The following is a 17,620-nucleotide window of genomic DNA, read 5'->3' on the forward strand; positions in this document are numbered from 1 at the left end:
GCTGTGACTCAAGTGGTAGAGTTCTAACCTGGATGAAAGCCCAAGGACAGTACCCAGGCCCTGGATTCAGGGCCCAGGAAAAAAAAAACAGAAAAGAACTATGGAACTGCTTAACTTGAAGCATTTAAGGAAGCATTTCCTTTGATATTTATAATCAAATACAATATCTATAATTGGATCTATGGTCATTTTCTTTAATATCTATAAAAAGCAAAGGAAATACAAGGAGAAACAAATTAAGGTAAGTGGAGTTACAGGGACTTAAAGATACAAGTATAGATATATATCTATAAGCATGGATATGTACAAGATATATAATATCTACAAGTATAGATATAGATATTAATATATATCTTGCTCTCAATTTGACTAAGTAATCAAAATTTATTAAGAGGCTTTCATATTTTATTTTATATATATGTATATATAATATATATAACATAATGTATATAACATATTATATTATATATGTATATAATATGCATTATATGTGATGTACACACTCACATATTCCCTCCCTCAACATATTTAGAGATAAATATGATGGTTCATGCTTATAAGCCCAGATAATCCAAAGGCAGAGATTGAAAGGATCACAGTTCCAGTCCTGTCAAAGGCAAAATGTTCGAGAGACCCTATCTCAAGAAGAAAATAGGTATGATTGATGAATGTCTGTCATCACAGCTACACAATCGTAAATCAGACTATAGTCCAGACTGGCCCAGACATGAGGCTCTAGCTTAAAAATAACTAAAATAGGAAAGGTGTGGAAATATGACTCAAGTAGTAGAGCACCTACCTAGAAAGTATAAGGTTCTGAGTTCAAACTCTAGTGATGTCAATAAAATATTTAAAAAGACATTCAGAGCCGGGAGTTTGGCCTAGTGGTAAAGTGCTTGCCTAACATGTACGAAGACCCAGATTTGATTCCTCGGTACCATATACTTAGAAAAAAAAAGCCAGAAGTGTGGTGGCTCAAGTGGTAGAGCTCTGGACTTGAGAAAGCCCAAGGACAGTGCTCAGGTCCTGATTTCAAGGCCCAGGACTGGCAAAAAAAAAAAAAAAAAAAAAGACATTCAGACACTGTTATATACACAGACCACTTCAAGGTGGAAGTAAGCTCCAATAGGCAATGGGAGCTTTGGAGTAACTTCAAAATGTGGAACAGATCCTGGAGGGGATAAGAGAAAGGAAGAAAAACTTTTCACTCATTCTCAAAGTACTGACTAGAAACAAATGTGAGGTCTGAGTAGACCCTTATTGTGAAACATATTTTTAAAAGTTCTTTCCAGACACCTATGTGTTCCATAAAAACTGGAGGATGGGGCAGATGCGGAATACAAGATATCCCTTTATAGACAGAGATCATCCTCTCCTGTGCTGACACAGTGTGTGTGTGCATGGGTGTGTGTGTGCGTGCGTGCGTGTGTGTTACACTGAGGCTTAACCTCAAGGCCTAAGTGCTGTCCCTTGACTTTCTGGTCTACCACTTGAGCCATACTTCCTCCACTTCTAGCTTTTTGCTGGCTAATTGGAGATAACAGTCTCACAGACTTTCCTGCCTGGGCTGGCTTTGAAGCTGGATCCACATTTCTCAGCCTACTGAGTAACTAGCATGACAGGCATGAGCCAGCAGTGCCAATTTCCAATTTATTCTTCAATAAACTCAGTTTACAAAAAGAAAATATCATTATCCAAACATGGTGACTCAAGCCTGTAATCCTATCTGTTGAGGAGGTGGAGATCTGGGAAGGAGGATCAAGGCCAGTAAAGGGCATAATAAATGTTTGCAATCATCCATTCAACCAATGGCTGGGCACAGTAGCAGTGTATGCCTGTTATCCACAGCAACGTGAGCCCCTACCTTGAAAATAACCAACACAAAAAGAGGTTAACTCAGATGATACAGTGCCAGACTGGCAAGCTCAAGGACCTGAGTTGCCAAGTCCCCAGTGCTGCCAAGAAAAAACAGGATGGGGGAGGAAGAGGTGGAGAAGGAAGAGGAAAAGGAGTGGAGGGAAGGCAGGAAAGAAGGGAGGGAGGGAGGCAAGGAAGAAGCAGGGAGAGAGACAGGGAGAGAGGGAGGGAGACAGGGAAGGAGGGACAGAGGGAGGGAATCTAATTGTATCAATACAAAATTTCTAGTAATGGCTGACTAAATCACTTGAGCTCCATTAAAAATCTGGAATATTAGCCAGGCGCCATGGCTCACGCCTGTAATCCTCACTAATCAAGAGGCTGAAATCTGAGGATTGCAGTTCAAAGCCAGCCGGGGAACTAAAGTCCATGAGACTCTTTTCTCCAAACAGCCACTAGAAAACCACTAGAAGTGGCTCTATGGCTCAAGGAGTAGGGCTGTAGCCTTGAGCTGAAGAGCTCAGAGACAGCTCCCAGGCCCAAAGTTAGCAGCTCTAAGGTAGTTACATAGAAAATACCAAAGGGAGTTGCATTTTTGTGGTTTTTATGGCCCTTTCTGGTAATTTTCCAGTTGAAATCCCTTTAAACTTGTATGATCTAGCCATGCTTTATTCTTTATTGTATTTTACTCCGAGAGGCAAATAACTTTATCAAAATACCTGGAACTCTGATGAATTCTGGTTCCAGTTGTAATACTGACTTCGCTTTTGATTTTCTGTTAATTAAATTAGGATAATAATGTCATCTACTCTGCTTCATCTTTGGGTCTCTGTTTTCTCTTTTCCTTTGCTACTGGCCAGGGAGCATTTAGGAAAGTAAATGTATCACAAGTAAAATGCTTTTCGTTAAATGATTTAATATTATGTACAATTCTTCACCGAAATGATAGTAAATGGTTTGCTTCATTCCTACAAACCAAGCTTATTCCTTTCTCGACACAGTTTTGATTGTAGCTTATAAAACCTATTAAATAGATTTCTTTTGGTTTCAATGACTCCAATCAATTCAACAAGCCCAAAAGAGCTAGCCACTAAGTTCTGGGTGATTCTATTGCTTAAAATTCAGGAGTCATAGGTCTCTAGGAAAAGCCAATAAGAGCAAAACGTTGATTCGTCTGGCTGTAAGGCAGGGGAGATAAGTCAGTGAACACACTGAGGTGTGCTGTAAAGGATGGTAACTGTAAACAGGTACACATAGTCAAAGGAAGTTCCTCTTCTGCCCTGTGTAGCCTCGCTGCACATTACATCGGAGAGGAAAAGAGAAAAGTGACCAATGATGCAAAGCAGAAAGCCCAATTGTGTCATCCAATTCCCTGAGGAAGTGGAAAGAAGCAAAACCATGTACAGGAAAAGGATCATTTGATGCAGTAGTGCGTGCCTATAATCTCAGCTACTCAGGAAATGGAGGCAGGAGGATTGAGAGGTTCGGGCCAGCCCAGGCAAAAGTAGTAGGGAGACAAAATGAAAACAAAAGAATTAAATGCACATAGTTCAAATGGAAAAATGTTTGCCTAGCATGTGTGAAACACTGGGTTTGATTCTTAGAACTGGAAAACAAAGAAGAGGGTCTTTTAAAGTGAGGACACAGATACCACTGTTGTGGTGCACATGTGAGAAGCTAGCTGATGAAAAAGTATAGGTTCCTGATCATTTCTATTTCTTTCAGAGAGATAAGAAGAAAAGTCACCGACTGAGAATGAGGAACAAGAAACAGGAGTTGGAAACTGAGGAGAAGCCATTCACTGGTATTTCTTGGGATTATACCTATAATCCTAGCTATTCAGGAAGCTGAAATCTGAGGACCATGGGTCAGAGCCAGCTCAAGCAGGCAAGTCTGGGAGACTCTTGTCTCCAATAAACCAGCTAAAAGCCAGAAGTGAAGCTGTAGTTCAGGTTGCAGCAACAAAAAAATCAAAATTAAAAAAAATAATAATAATAAAGGAGCTGGAAGTTTGGCCTAGTGATGAGTGTTTGCCTAGCATACATGAAGACTGGGTTCGATTCCTCCATCTACAGACATTAGAAAAAGCCCAAAGTGGTGCTGTGGTGGTAGAGCCCTAGCCTTGAGAAAGCCCAAGGACAGTGCTCAGGCCCTGAGTTCAAGCCCTGGCACTGGAAAAAAAATAGAAGAAAGAAAAAGGTGGGACATGGTAAACTCTGAAAGGGAAAAAAGTTAATCAGTAAGGAAATGGTAACTGTCATTTATCTGTTATTAAGGAATGGTAACTGGATTTCATAAAGAGATCGACAATCTACTTGAGAAAGATAATCATGAAAGAAGAAGACAATTAGTCAGATGTTTATCTCCAGTCAATACCAACAATCTTGGGAAAAAATTTAGAAGTATTTATTACATGTAAAACACTGCTTTATGTTGTTTGTTTCCTTTGTACACAGGTCTTGAGGTTTGAACTCAAGGCCTGGGCACAGTTCCTGAGTTCTATTTGGCCTAGCACTCTACTGCCTTGAGCCCTAGCTCCACTTTCAGTTTTTCCTGCCCAGCTGGCTTCAGACCATAATCCTAGATCTCAGCCTCCTGAATAGGTAGTATTACAGGTGTGAACCACTGACTTCTGAATCCTGAATAACCCCATGAAATATACGTACATGAAGAAAGCAAGGCACCTTGGCCCAACCCCATAAGTAGTTAATGCTAGACTTAGAATTTGTGTCACATGATATAGAACCCATATCCTTAATAACTAAACTATGCTACCCGTATTTGAATCACTGAGATTAACCCGTGCTGGTGTTCTGTCATATGAGAAAGACAGATTTTCAGGCAAGGAAGGCAAAGGTCAAGGAATGGAACAATGTACTCTGGACAAGAAGTGACAACTAGCAGTAGAGCACAGTAGACACTGAAAATGTGGTAATAACAGGACTGGAGATCCCAGAGTCTCAGGGAGCCAGAGAACTGAAAAGAAGTAGTGGTTGCTGACTGGATGCCAGAAACTGACTGGGTATGGGGGAGAGGGGGTTGTACAAGTGCCTGAACTCAGTACTCAAGCTATTGCTTGGCTTTCTTCCTCAAGGATGGTGCTCTACCACTTAAGCTAAACCTCCAGACCAGCAATTTGATGATTAGTTGGAAATACAATGTCTCAGACTTTTCTTCCCAACCTCAATTTTCCAGGTCTCACACTCCTGACTAGCTACCTAGAAATATAGATATGTTCCATTTGTGCCTAGAAAAATGCTGCTATTTGGGGGTAGTGTATTGATGATAATGTCTACTTCGAGCATTAGAATTGATTGGTGTGTGAATGATCAAGGACCTAAAAAAAGAATTTCCCTGTGAGATAGATTAGCTACATGGTCACTAGGAAAAGAAAGATGTCACTCAGGTGCTGAAATCCTCTCACCAGACAAGGAAATCACAAGGCAGAAGGAGTAAAGTCATGTGCTCATAATCCAGACAGGGATTCCAACTCCCCCAATCACAAAGAGCTTGCTGAGTGAGGGAGGCCCCTCGTTTCCAACTGCTGTGAGCTAGGGATTTAGAAAGAGGGGAGATACTCGGATGAATAACACCTGCTCTATCTCCATACTATGTGACATTAGGATGGTATAAATATTCACTTTTAAGCTATCATATGTGTGAAACCAGTCTGGTTGGAATACAGTGAAGGAAATGGAAGGCAAAGGGAAGCCTTTAAAATGGTAAACACTGGTGGCTCATACCCATAATCCTAGCTACAGGAGGCTAAGATGTAAGGATCCCATTTTGAAGCAAAGCCAAGACAGGAAAGTCCATGAGACCCTTGCTTCCAGTTAAGCAGGAAAAAAAAAAGCCAGAAGTGGAACTATGGCCTCAGGAAAAAGCTGAGGGACAGTGCTCCAAACTTGGGTCCAAGCACCAGAACCAGTGTGCTGAAGTGCATGCACACATGCACACACACACACACACACACACACACACACACGCACGCACACACGCACGCACACACACACACACGCACGCACATTTAAAAAACCACTATTCTGTGCATCATTATGCTCTTTTCTTACTAGGAAGTTAGCAATGACTATCTTTATAATTCCTCAAAACAATATGTTTTGCATATCTGGGCTGATTAAGTTGAGGCAAATCCTGCCAAGGCATTTTCCTCCTGTGCGGGGAAATACTTTGATTTCATATGGGTAATGAGCTTTGTTTCCTGTGTCATTCAATCTAATATGCTCTAAAAGCTATTGCTAATTTTCTATAGTCAAAAAGTGCGCTAAGTTCCTGAAAGGGATCATTGAAAAATATCAGGTGAGAAAAAAATCACATATGGACCAAAAAGAAAAAGAAAAGAAAGAAATAGTACCCCAAAAGGGCTTGTTTCTATAGCACCAGCAGTGAAAGGAAACAAGTATTCCACAGAGGCACCTTTGTCTCCCACTCCTCCATTACCAAGGTCCCTGGGCGCAGACTATGGAGGTTAGTGGCATGTTAAGCAGAAGCTTTGAGAAAAACAAATTCAAGTGTCTAAAGAATCACGGAAGCCATCTTCCTTGGCTGGACCCCTGCAAGAATGCTTCACTCAGTCGATGAGCTCACCATACTATGACAGTGCCTTCACAGAACAGCAGATGTTCCGTGGCATGGCCCTGGTTTTAAGAACTGGACCTACCTGTAGCCAAAATGTGCGCTCTACTAAGGAACTTCAAAATATCAAGAACCAATAGCTCACACCTGTAATCCTAGCCAAGGGAGCCTAAAATCTGAAAAATCACTGACCCAAAGCCAGCCTTGGGAAGAAAAGTTTGCAAGACTCTATCTCCACTTAAAAAACTAGACTGGAGATGCAATTCAAATGATACAGTACCCGCTGTGAGCAAGAAATCAGAAAACTAGAAGGCCCTAAGTTCAAGGCAGAAATAATAAATAATACATTAATAAAATGTTCAGTGCAATAGCTCAATAATATTTTATTATTTAAAATAATAAAATAAATTTATAAATAAATCCATTTACTGAGGTAAATGGAATTTATTTAAATAATATACAATGGAATTCTACATAGCTAACAGACAAGATAAAATAATGGCATTCTCGGAGAAGTGGATGAAATTAGAGTGAATCATGTTGAGTGAGATAAGTTAAGACCAATTTAGATACAGTCATTAGTCACACACAAGCTTATAAATCAATGAAAAAATTCTTTGATAGACTTACAACTATATGCCCTAATTTGGAGTTTAAACTCCCACTTCTCCAAACTCAGTTTTCTTGATGTTTCAGTAACATTTAAAAATAATATTTAAAATAATGGGTGGGGCTGGGAGAAATGTGGGGAGAAGGATAGAAGGAGTGACATTGATCAAGAGGCACTATGCTCATAAACTGACATAAACTGACCTGAAAAATATTTGTACAACTAAAGATACGCTTTTAATTTAAATTTTAAAAAAGGAAGTGAAATGACAAGAAATAATTCAGCATCTCTTCCCCAGGAAAACATTTCATTCCTGTGTTCAGTATATTATAATACATTTTTCCTATGAAGCTGTCGTGTTCTTTTCGTTGTATATCCAGATTAGTTCTTTGTTTTGCCATTGTTTCCTTAAGGTATAGATTTTAAAAAAAAAAGCACTAAAGAACCATAGAATAGCAACTCCTCAAAAATATACACTTGGCCCTCTCCTTTTTTTCCAAGATTGATTGTCATTAGCAAACCTGTCTGAACCCATGGCTGCAAGGACTATTGCTAAACAGAATGTGCCCTGAACAGAATATAGGGTCTTACTTCTTTGCCAGGGCTGGCCTGGACTTCCGCCTATTATTCTTCCCCAGTAGATGGATTGTTAACCCATTCCAAATGCCACCATGCCCAGTTTTTTTAATTGGCTGAAACCGGTGCATGCACCGGTACTGGGCTGCCACTCTGTCCCTTGGGCCATGCCTCCAGTTCCTCACAGTGCTTTCTTCATATTCACTCAGATAGCAGTTGTTCCAACCATTCAATCTAACCAAAAAACTACTGCAAAATGAATCTGTAGCATGACAGCTTCTATTCATAAGACTCCAGCACTGTCCTCATGTAGGACAAAATAAAATCCAGTTGCCTAACCTGGTTTCCAAGCTATTCCTGGATGCTTTCATATTTCCCTGCTAGCATTTATCTTAAAATAGAATCAAACCTCTTGGATTCTAAAATAAGAAATATGAAAATCATAAAGATTCAGAATAACCCAGAAAAGTCATTCGCTAGGTGCTCCATCAGAGATTAAGAGTTGATTTGCCACCACCAGTTTTTCCTCCAGCCTTGGAAGAGATTCCTGTTTCTCTGTTCAAGAATCAGATGAAGCAGTTGGCCTACTTTGGGGGTCCATTTTATATGAAAAATGTATAAATACATATCTTTAAAATAAGCATCACACTCATCTCAGCAATATGCTCGCACTTGAGAAGTCAGTCAGCTGTTTTAATATATTACAATGTGAAGTAAATTCATGGTAGAGCCATGTACTGGTGGCTCAAACCTGTAAACCCATGGAAAGTTAGTGTTCAAAGCCAACAGAAGCAAAAAAAAAAACCCTGCAAGACTCCACCTCCAATAAACCAGCAAAATGCTGGACTTAGAGTCATTGTTCAAATGGCACAGGTCGAGCTCTGAGCAGAAAAGCCAATCAAGCTCAGGGCTCCTAGTAAAGCCATAGTCCTAGCAAAATAAAATATAATGCATATATAAATTAATCTGTATATTTAAAAAGATTCATTTATATTCAAGAACAATATTTAACCCAAGAAACCACAGATTCATGTCTTCCTCTTTAACTCACTCCAGCAATCACTGAATGACAGTCTGATCAATCCTATTCAAAACACAACTTTTCTCTTTCTGGTTTGCTTTGGTCTGCCTAAATGATGGGATTACACTGTTACATTCTCTTTAAAGAATATTTAGATTTCTTACCTCTACATCTCTCCCTGAACTTTTTTTGGGGGGTGAGGGGAGGGAGAAGAAGTGGTATGTGGAATTGAACTCATGACAGCATGCTTGCTAGCCAAGCAAATGGAGCCACATCTCCAGTCCCTTTTCATGTTGGTTATTTTCTAGGTAGGGTCTTGACTTATGCCCAGGCTGTTCTAAACTGCAGTCCTAGTTGTTTCCTCACCTGTGGCTAAGGTCACAGGCACAGACATTACTTGAGCTGGACTTATAAACATCATTGTCACTATTACCACTGCCATGTTGTTTGGGATGGCTGTCAGCCACCACCTCCTGATCTCTGCCTCCCAAGTAGCTAGGTAGCCAATGTACCTGACTCCTTTGTGAACACTGAGCATAGAAAGAAACCATGTCACCATTCTCCTACCTTACAGAGCACTTAACTCCATATCAAGTTACCCTGTAAATACTTTCTGGATAAGTCAAATTTATGTCAATTTATTTATAATAGTTAAGGGTATATGTCTTTGATCAAATGTGCCTGATAAAAAATATTAATCAGTCTGGGCACCAATGGCTCACATCTGCACTGGGGTGGGGGGAGGCTGAAATCTGAGGATCAAAATTTGATGTAAGCCCAGACAGTAAAGTCTGTTCTGTACAATTTTTTTTGTGGGTCATGGAGCTTGAACTCAGCCTGGGCGCTGTCCCTCAGCTCAAGCCTACCACCCTACCCTTGAGACAAGTCCCACTTCTTGTTTTCTAGAGTTTAATTGGAGATAAGAATCTCTGGTCCTTTAGTACCCAGGCTGGCTTTGAACCTTGATCCTCAGATCTCAGCCTCCCGAGTAGATAGGATTACAGGCGTGAGCCACGGTGCCCAGCTTGTTATGTACAATTTATATACATACTATAGGTATATCTTACATAATTTTTTTTACTAAAATCTGTACCTTTCTCCATGAAGTCATACTGGTAAATTTTTTTTCCCACTGCAATTATTTCAAATGAGCAACTTTTAAAAAGAAAAGATAAAGCTATTTTAAATGCAAAAATATATAAAACAGTATCAGTAAATTCCAGTAAGGGCTATAAAATAGACATATACTTAGCATCTATATTTAATAACAAAAATACACATGTTAAAATATATGTACATTTAAGGACAGACTCCTTTATATTAAAAAATAATAAGAATCTAGAGTTGTTAGAGTAATAATGAGGAAATAATTATGGTAATATATCATTGTGATTATAGTAAAAGCCACGCACAAACTGAGAGCATTCCCGAATTAGACGATATAAGGTTTGCCAATGTCATGTAAATACACTTTCTCAACCAAAACACTTTCCAGGAGAATCATAAATACACTCTACAGCCTAGTAGTTACTGTCTTTTAATTTGGGGGGGGGGGGGACCATCCAGACTTGTCTCTGGAAGTTCATTTAAATTAATCACTCTGTGCATAGTAAAGGCCCTACAAGAAAACCAAACGTGCGTGGGGCGCCGGCGCCTCGGGAGCGTCATCCTTGCTTCCTCAAGAGGCTGGTTCAAAGCCAGCATGGACAAATAAAAAGTCTGTGAGGTTCTTAGCTCCAATGAATCACCCAAAAGCTGGACGTGGCGTGTGGCTCAGGCGGTAGCGCGCTATCCTTGAGCACTAAAAGCTCGGGACAGCGCCCAGGCCCTGAGTTCAAGCCCCAGGACCGGCACCAAAAAATAAATAAATACATATATAGTAATAACAATAACAATAAACTGAACCTCAGGACTTGCTGCCGCGTCCTAACGCACCTGGATTGGACTCTTCCTGAAACTGAGCGCCAGAATCTACCTCGCAGCCCTCAGGAGCGTACACCGGGCGGGCCTGAGACGTCATCTTGAGTTGAGGCACTGCCAGTGGGCATGCGCCCCTAGGAGGGAGACCTCTGGCGGTGTCTCACAGTTCCGCTTCCGGAGGCAACACCCAAGGGGTCCCTGGAACGTTCCTGGAGAAGTGGATCCCAGAGGGAGGGGGCGTGGCCTCTCAGAGTGCGGGGGGCGTGGCTTGCGGGGGCGTGGCGGAAGAGGGCCTGGGTTCGCAGTTCAAGAAGGGGCGTGCAGTGCATAGTTCTCAGCCCTGTGATGGCTTAGTATGTGTATCCTGCAGAACTAGATGGCACAAGATCTTTCTTGTAGGTCACAGGCGCCTGGCATGCTTCTTCACTGAAACAGATTTTTACCTGGAGTTTGAGCATTTCACACACACACACACACACACACACACACACACACACAAAGTCTGGAGGAAAACAAAGTTGTAATGACAGATAACTAAATAATAGAACATGTGTACTGATTTGGGACCAGGCTACCATTCCAGTTCCAACTTGGCCATTTATTACCAGTAGGAACATGGAAGAGAAAGGAAGGAAACGGGCTGGACCCTATCTTACCTCCACAGGTAAGGACTGCTGAGATATAACAGGGAGAAACACAGACCTTCTCCACGGGTATGGTACACAGCGGCAGGGTTGGGCGTCAAGGGTTTTATAGGGTCTGAGCGAAGAGACAAGGGGTAACATGAGTTTAATATAGGGAGTGACTGCAGGTGCAGGCAGAGAGTAGGATAAGTATTCCCTTATCCAAGGTCTCAAGCTTTTTAATGTTCAAATAGCTCTACATCTGTCTTTCTTAGACAGTTTAATCTTCATAGGATACAGTGTTTAGTCTTCCAATTTCTTACTCCTTTCCTGGCCTCACAATTTGGCCTTGGAGCCTTATAGGATAGGCCCACCATGGGATATCTACGGCCACGCCTGGGTTGGGATTGTCTTATCTGCATCAGGCAATCTGCGCATACCTTTGGTAGCTTGCCTGGTACCGGTATGCACCTGAGAAAGCAGGGTGGGAGTCAATCATTCCTGTTCCATCTTTGAGTACATGGAGAAAAAATGGACCAAAAAGGGACATGGACCAAAACCATGAGATGATGGATTACTATTTATAAAGCTGTCCTTGCCCAAGCATGCTGATAGTTCACACCTGTAATTTCACAGTGCAATCCTAGCTACTCAAGAGACTGAGACCTGAGGCTCGAAGTTCAAAGCCAGCCCACGCAGAATCTGTCATGACACCCAAAATACCAAAAGTGAAGCTGTGGCTCGAGCAATAGAGCACTAACTTTGAGCATAAAAAAAAACTCAGGGACAGTGCTCAAATACTCAAGCCTCAGGATGGGCACAGATTAAACTACATATAGTTTAAATATGTACATATTTCATTTAAATATATATGTATATATATATATTGGGTTGGGCATTGGTGGCTTAGGCCTGTCAGTCCCAACTGTTGGGAGGCCAAGATCATAGTTCAAGATAAATCAAATAATAGAATGCCAGCCTTGAGCAAAAAAGCTAAGACAGTAACCAGGCCCTGAATTCAAGCCCCAGTATTCTCCCTCAAAAAAAAAAAATCTGCAACTCTGAAAACAATAATTTTCTAGGAGTTGATGACTTTCTAAAGTCACTGTCAGCAAGTTTTAACATCACATAGTTCAGGCACCCAATTTAGAAAACAGTTATTAAATGTCCAAAATGTCTATTGCCATCTATGTTTTAATAACAGAATAATGTTGATGTGTTTCTGCCTACTTCTCCAAAAAATTAGGCAGTTCAAGGTGTGTTTATTCATTTTTACAAATATATTTCCCATCTCTGTCAAGAAGCAAAGCATGATTCAATTGAAGTGCATCAGGAATGTGATTCTTTATGCCGCATTAGATGACAAGCTGTAAATAAAATGAAGCTTTTGTGAATACATTATGTGTAGAGCAGGTTCCGAGGGTTGCAGATAAAGAGCATCTCAATGGCAGACATTTTTCTAGGTTACCAAAATCATGTTGCTATCTCAATAATCCCTGAACTGAATAGAAAGCCAAATATTTGTATGCTGTACTGGGCCTCGCACTCAGGACATGAGTATTGGTTGTCCCTTAACTTTTACATGCAAGACTGTCACTCAAAATGTGAGTCACAGTTAGTTCCAGCTCCTACATGATCAATAAGACATAAGAGTCTAACAGATAGGAATGAACACATATGATTTTTATTTAATTGAGTTCTATAAAATGATTGCTCATTATTGCATATAATAAAAAGAACAAGAATGAAAAGCCAAAGTGGAGCTGTGGTTCAAGTGGTAGAGTACCATCCAGGAGCACAAAACCTTAGGATAGTGTCCAGGCCCTGAGTTTGAGACCCAGGACTGGCACAAAGTTAAAAACCAGATAATTTTTAAAAAATCATTATTATAAAAATGATATGCAAGGCCCAGTGAGTGGCCTAGTGGTAGAGTGCTCACCTAGCAAGCATGAAGCCCTAGGTTCAATTACCCAGTACCACATACACAGAGAAAGCCAGAAGTGGCACTGTGGCTCAAGTGACAGAGTGCTAGCCTTGAGAAAAAAGTGTCCAAGGACATTGCCCAGGCACTGAGTTCAAGTCCCAGGACTGGCAAAAAAAAAGAGGTTATAGTTACATAAATCAGGTAAAGTGTATATTTCTTTTAGTACAATGTCACCTCTTCTGTTTTTCCAAGAAAAAGAAAACAACAGATTTTTTTAAAGACAAGAGTACATATGATTCAAGAAATTTAGATGGAATCCAAAAAAAATAAGAGTACTCATTTCTTTGGGGGATGTCTGTGCATTGTTTCTATCTTATTTTTCCATTCTCTACATTAAAGGTTTATTTTATCTTCAGAAAAAAACATATCTTTCCTTTATTAAATTTTCCTTAAGAATCTAAGTGAAAAGCTCTGATGGAGAGATAAGTCTGGCCTATCTGGAGTAGTGAGATGAGCTTGGTGAGACAGAAGCAAAGAGTTAGACAAAGAGCTCTGAGGGGGAACACTCACAAAACATGGGTTTAGAGACTTGTACAGATATAGAATGAAGAAAGCCAGGCGAGGCACTACTGGCTCATTCCGGTAGTCCTAGCTACTCCAGAGGCTGAGACCTTGGATCAAGATTTGAAGCCAGCCTGGGCAAGAAAGTCCATGACTCTCTTACTGCCAAGTAATGACCAAAAAGCCAGAAATAGAGATTTGGGCAAGGTGGTTGATAGCCAGCCTTGAGGGGAAAGCCAAGGGAGATCACAAGGTCCTGAGTTCACGCCTCAGTACTGGCATACAAACACACACACACACACACACACACACACACACACACAGAGGAAAGCTGGATTCCAGCTGAGCTTTGAACACTGAGCTAGCTGCTATGAGCAGAGTCAGAGAGAGACAAAGATGATTTAAAGATGATTCAGATCTGAACAGTACCAGCACAGTAGTGAGGAAAGGGTGAGACATCATTTGCACTGAAAGCTGAAAAATGAAGGCTATGGAAATCATTCATAATATAAAGTTAAATTGACTATCTGCATATTTCCTTTTATGAAAGGTCGGGTGCCTCATAACTAAATATCTCAATTTTGCTTTCTTAACAGTTCTAGTTTTATCAGCTTTCGGGGACAAAAAAAAATCCCTTGAGTTTTGTGATATAACAAAGAAAGAATTATAACAGGCCCTGAATTCAAGCCCCAGGAATTAACCAAAATAAAAAAGCCAAAGGGCAAGAAAGGAGCTTTCATCAGGATGGTTACATTGATAACTATGTGAGCTAAGAAGCTAAGATCTAGCTTCAAGGATGGTGACAAGAACTTGGGGGTTTTAGATAGAGGACATGAAGGCAAGAATGGAAGTAATATGGCTGGGAGGTTTGCATAACTCACACACAACAAAGACATCTTAGTAGGCTGTGGTCTGCTGATGGCCTCTACTTTTGTGAAGTCCTGGAAGTTTTGATCACTTGAAGGAGAGCTTCAGTCCTCACTCTAAGGGCATGACCTTGAATTAAGTGGGGAAGCTCAGTGTCTGATCCTTTGTCACCAGACATTTTCAATCAGACCTACTGCTACTGGGATCCATTCAACTACAGGAGAGAAGGACTCAGAACTCAGAAGAGAAAACTGAAAAAAGGCAACAAGGAAAGATGGAATCAGAGAGACAAAACAGATAGGTTAGTGTCTGGACCTCCTTGAGAACATTTTTTCTTTTTGGTTTCAGTACTAGGGCTTGAACTCAGAACCTAGGCCATCTTCCTTAGCTTTTTTCACTTAAGGCTATTGCTTTACCACTTGAGCCACCATTCTACTTCCAGATTTTTGATAGTTTAATAGAGATCAGAGTCTCATAGAAGCTAGGTGCTCATGAATGTAATCCTAGCTACTTAGGAGGTTGAGATCTGAGGATCACAGTTTGAAGCCAACCCAGGCAGGAAAAGCTGTAAAACTCATCTCCAATTAACCACTGGAAAACTTTGGGGCTGTAGCCCAAAGCGGTAGCACACAAGCTCAGGGACAATGCCCAGGCCCTGAGTTCAAGCCCCATGACAAACTAAAAAAAGAAAAAAAGAAAGAAAGAAAGAGAGAGCGAGAGAGAAAGAAAGAAAGAAAGAGAGAGAGACAGAGAGAGAGAGAGAGAGAGAAAGAAAGAAAGAAAGAAAGAAAGAAAGAAAGAAAGAAAGAAAGAAAGAAAGAAAGAAAGAAAGAAAAAAATCATTTCTTGGACTTTCCTGCCTGAGCTGGTTTCAAACCACAATCCTCAGATCTCAGCCTCCTTGGTAGTTAGAATTACATGTCAGAGCCACCAGTATCTAGTTAGAATAAACTTTTAATTTAGTGGAACAAACCTCCTGGTTATTTCCATCTTGATGGAAAAAGTCGCTAGTATTTGAGCTGATTTGTGTTATCTTCCATTTTTCAGAAACATTATCCACAGAATAAACAAAAAGCCAGTAGTCTATTTTACAAAATGGGAACTTCAGAGATAATGTTTTAATATGAAAGAATGTAAATAATGATAATACAGCTATTTAAGACATAAATTGGCTAATCTGGTATTACCCAGAGTATTCTAAATTTGAGTATTTCTAAATTAGAAACTAGTTTTATAAAATGTAAAGAAACAGCCAGGTACCAGTGGCTGATATCTATTAATGTCTTAAAATTCTCCAGATAAAACAACCCAACTCTGCTCTGTGACAGTCTATCAAGGCACAGAGGTCATAAGGATGTAAAGACAAAAGTTCATAGTTCTTTTTTTCAGATCTGTAGAACAATTTTTTGAAAGATTTTATTTATTTATTTATTTTTGCCAGACCTGAGGCTTCAACTCAGGGCCTGTCCTTGGGCTTTCTCAATGCTAGAGCTCTACCATGTGAGTCACAGCACCAGTTCTGGCTTTTTCCACGTATGTAGTACCAAGGAATTGAACCTGGGTCTTCGTGCATGCTAAGCAAGCACTATAACACTAGACTAAACTCCTGGCCCTGAAAGATTTTATTAATGCTGATTTTATATCATATTTTAAATGTCATGTTTAACAATCAAATATTCAAGAAAGGAATCTCTATATGCAATCACTAGCATGTAGATTTCTACAACATAATTAAAATTAATCTGAGTTTGTCATATATACTTATCAATCTCTATAATATAGCATTGTGCTTTTAAGAAAAGAGACTTATTTAATTGAAGTCATTTTCTAATAAAGAAGATCATTAACCTATTAGGTCAGATCTCAAGATCTTCTCCAAGATAACTGACCTTGACTCTTCAAAAATCATTCATAATGAAAAGCAAAAAAAAAAAGCCCTAAGAATTATTTTAGACCAAAAGGGACTCCAGAGTCAAAACAACCGTATAAAATATGGAATCCTTGTTGGAAATCCCAGATTTGAGGGGGGTGAGGAAAGAGGAAGGGAGCAAGGGAAGGGAAGAGAGGAGGGGGAGGGAGGGAGGGAAGGAGGGAGGGAGAGAGGGAGGAGGGAGGGAGAGAGGGAGAAGGGAGGGAGAAGGGAGGGAGAGAGGGAGGGAGAGAAGGAGGGAGAGAGAGATAATGACAGAGACACAGACAGATATACAAAGATGGTGACAAAGGGAAATAAAGGCAGATGTATAGTGAGAGACAGAGACAGGGGGAGATAGGACCAAATAGAGACAGAGAGACCAGGAGACTACTGTAAGGAACATCATTACAATAGAGAACATTTGAATATTGACTCTATATTAGATAATATTATTTTATCAACATGAAACTGTGATTATAATAACTCATACAGACGAAGTCCTAGTTTCTGAGATGATGCTAATATACTTAGGAATACAGTGGCATGGCATGTTTACATATCCTCTCTAAATAATAGTGCAAAAATAAACATACGTGCGCATAAAGGAAGTAAAGGAGAAACTACCAAAGCAATTGATGCACTAATTGCTTTGTTGTATAGATGTTCGCTCTCACAATTTGGAAATTTTCCAAAATATGACGTGAAAACTAATAATAATACAACACCCTAGACAAGGCACCATTTTCAGAATAGCTTTTATTTTGTTTTATTATTTCATTTCATTTATTTACTTACTTTTGATACTGATACTTGGGCTTGAACTCAGGGCCTTGTTCTCTTACTTGGCTTTTCCCCTCAAGTCAGGCACTCTATCACTTGATCCACAATTCCTCTTCCAGCTTTTTGATGGTTACTTGGAGATAAGATTCATAAACTTTCTTGCAAAGGCTGGCTTTGAACCACGATCCTCAGATCTCAGCTTCCTGAGTATCTGGGATAACTGGCATGAGCTGCCAGCACCCAACCATGAGTAACTGTATAAAGACACATGGTCCAACGGAAGTACCGTTCGCTGAATTGTGTACTTGAAGCGTTCTTATGAATATCACCAAAAAAAATTCCAGCACCATCGCCAACGTTCATAAATCTTGGAGCA

General features: G+C 40.1%; 1 protein-coding gene across 1 annotated transcript in view; it reads right to left on the reverse strand.

Moving 5' to 3' along the window:
- Positions 1 to 10,673, reverse strand: part of Nell2 (neural EGFL like 2) — a 372,707-nt gene extending 362,034 nt beyond the window's left edge. The window contains exon 1 of the mRNA XM_090324484.1: positions 10,593 to 10,673. The gene's annotated coding sequence lies outside the window, so the exon portion shown is untranslated. The remainder of the gene's footprint in view (positions 1 to 10,592) is intronic.
- Positions 10,674 to 17,620: the final 6,947 nt, after the last annotated feature.

Source organism: Megascapheus bottae, chromosome 2 (genome assembly GCF_031878675.1).
Source record: "Megascapheus bottae isolate mThoBot1 chromosome 2, mThoBot2.hap1, whole genome shotgun sequence".
In the NCBI taxonomy this organism is placed as follows: domain Eukaryota; kingdom Metazoa; phylum Chordata; class Mammalia; order Rodentia; family Geomyidae; genus Megascapheus; species Megascapheus bottae.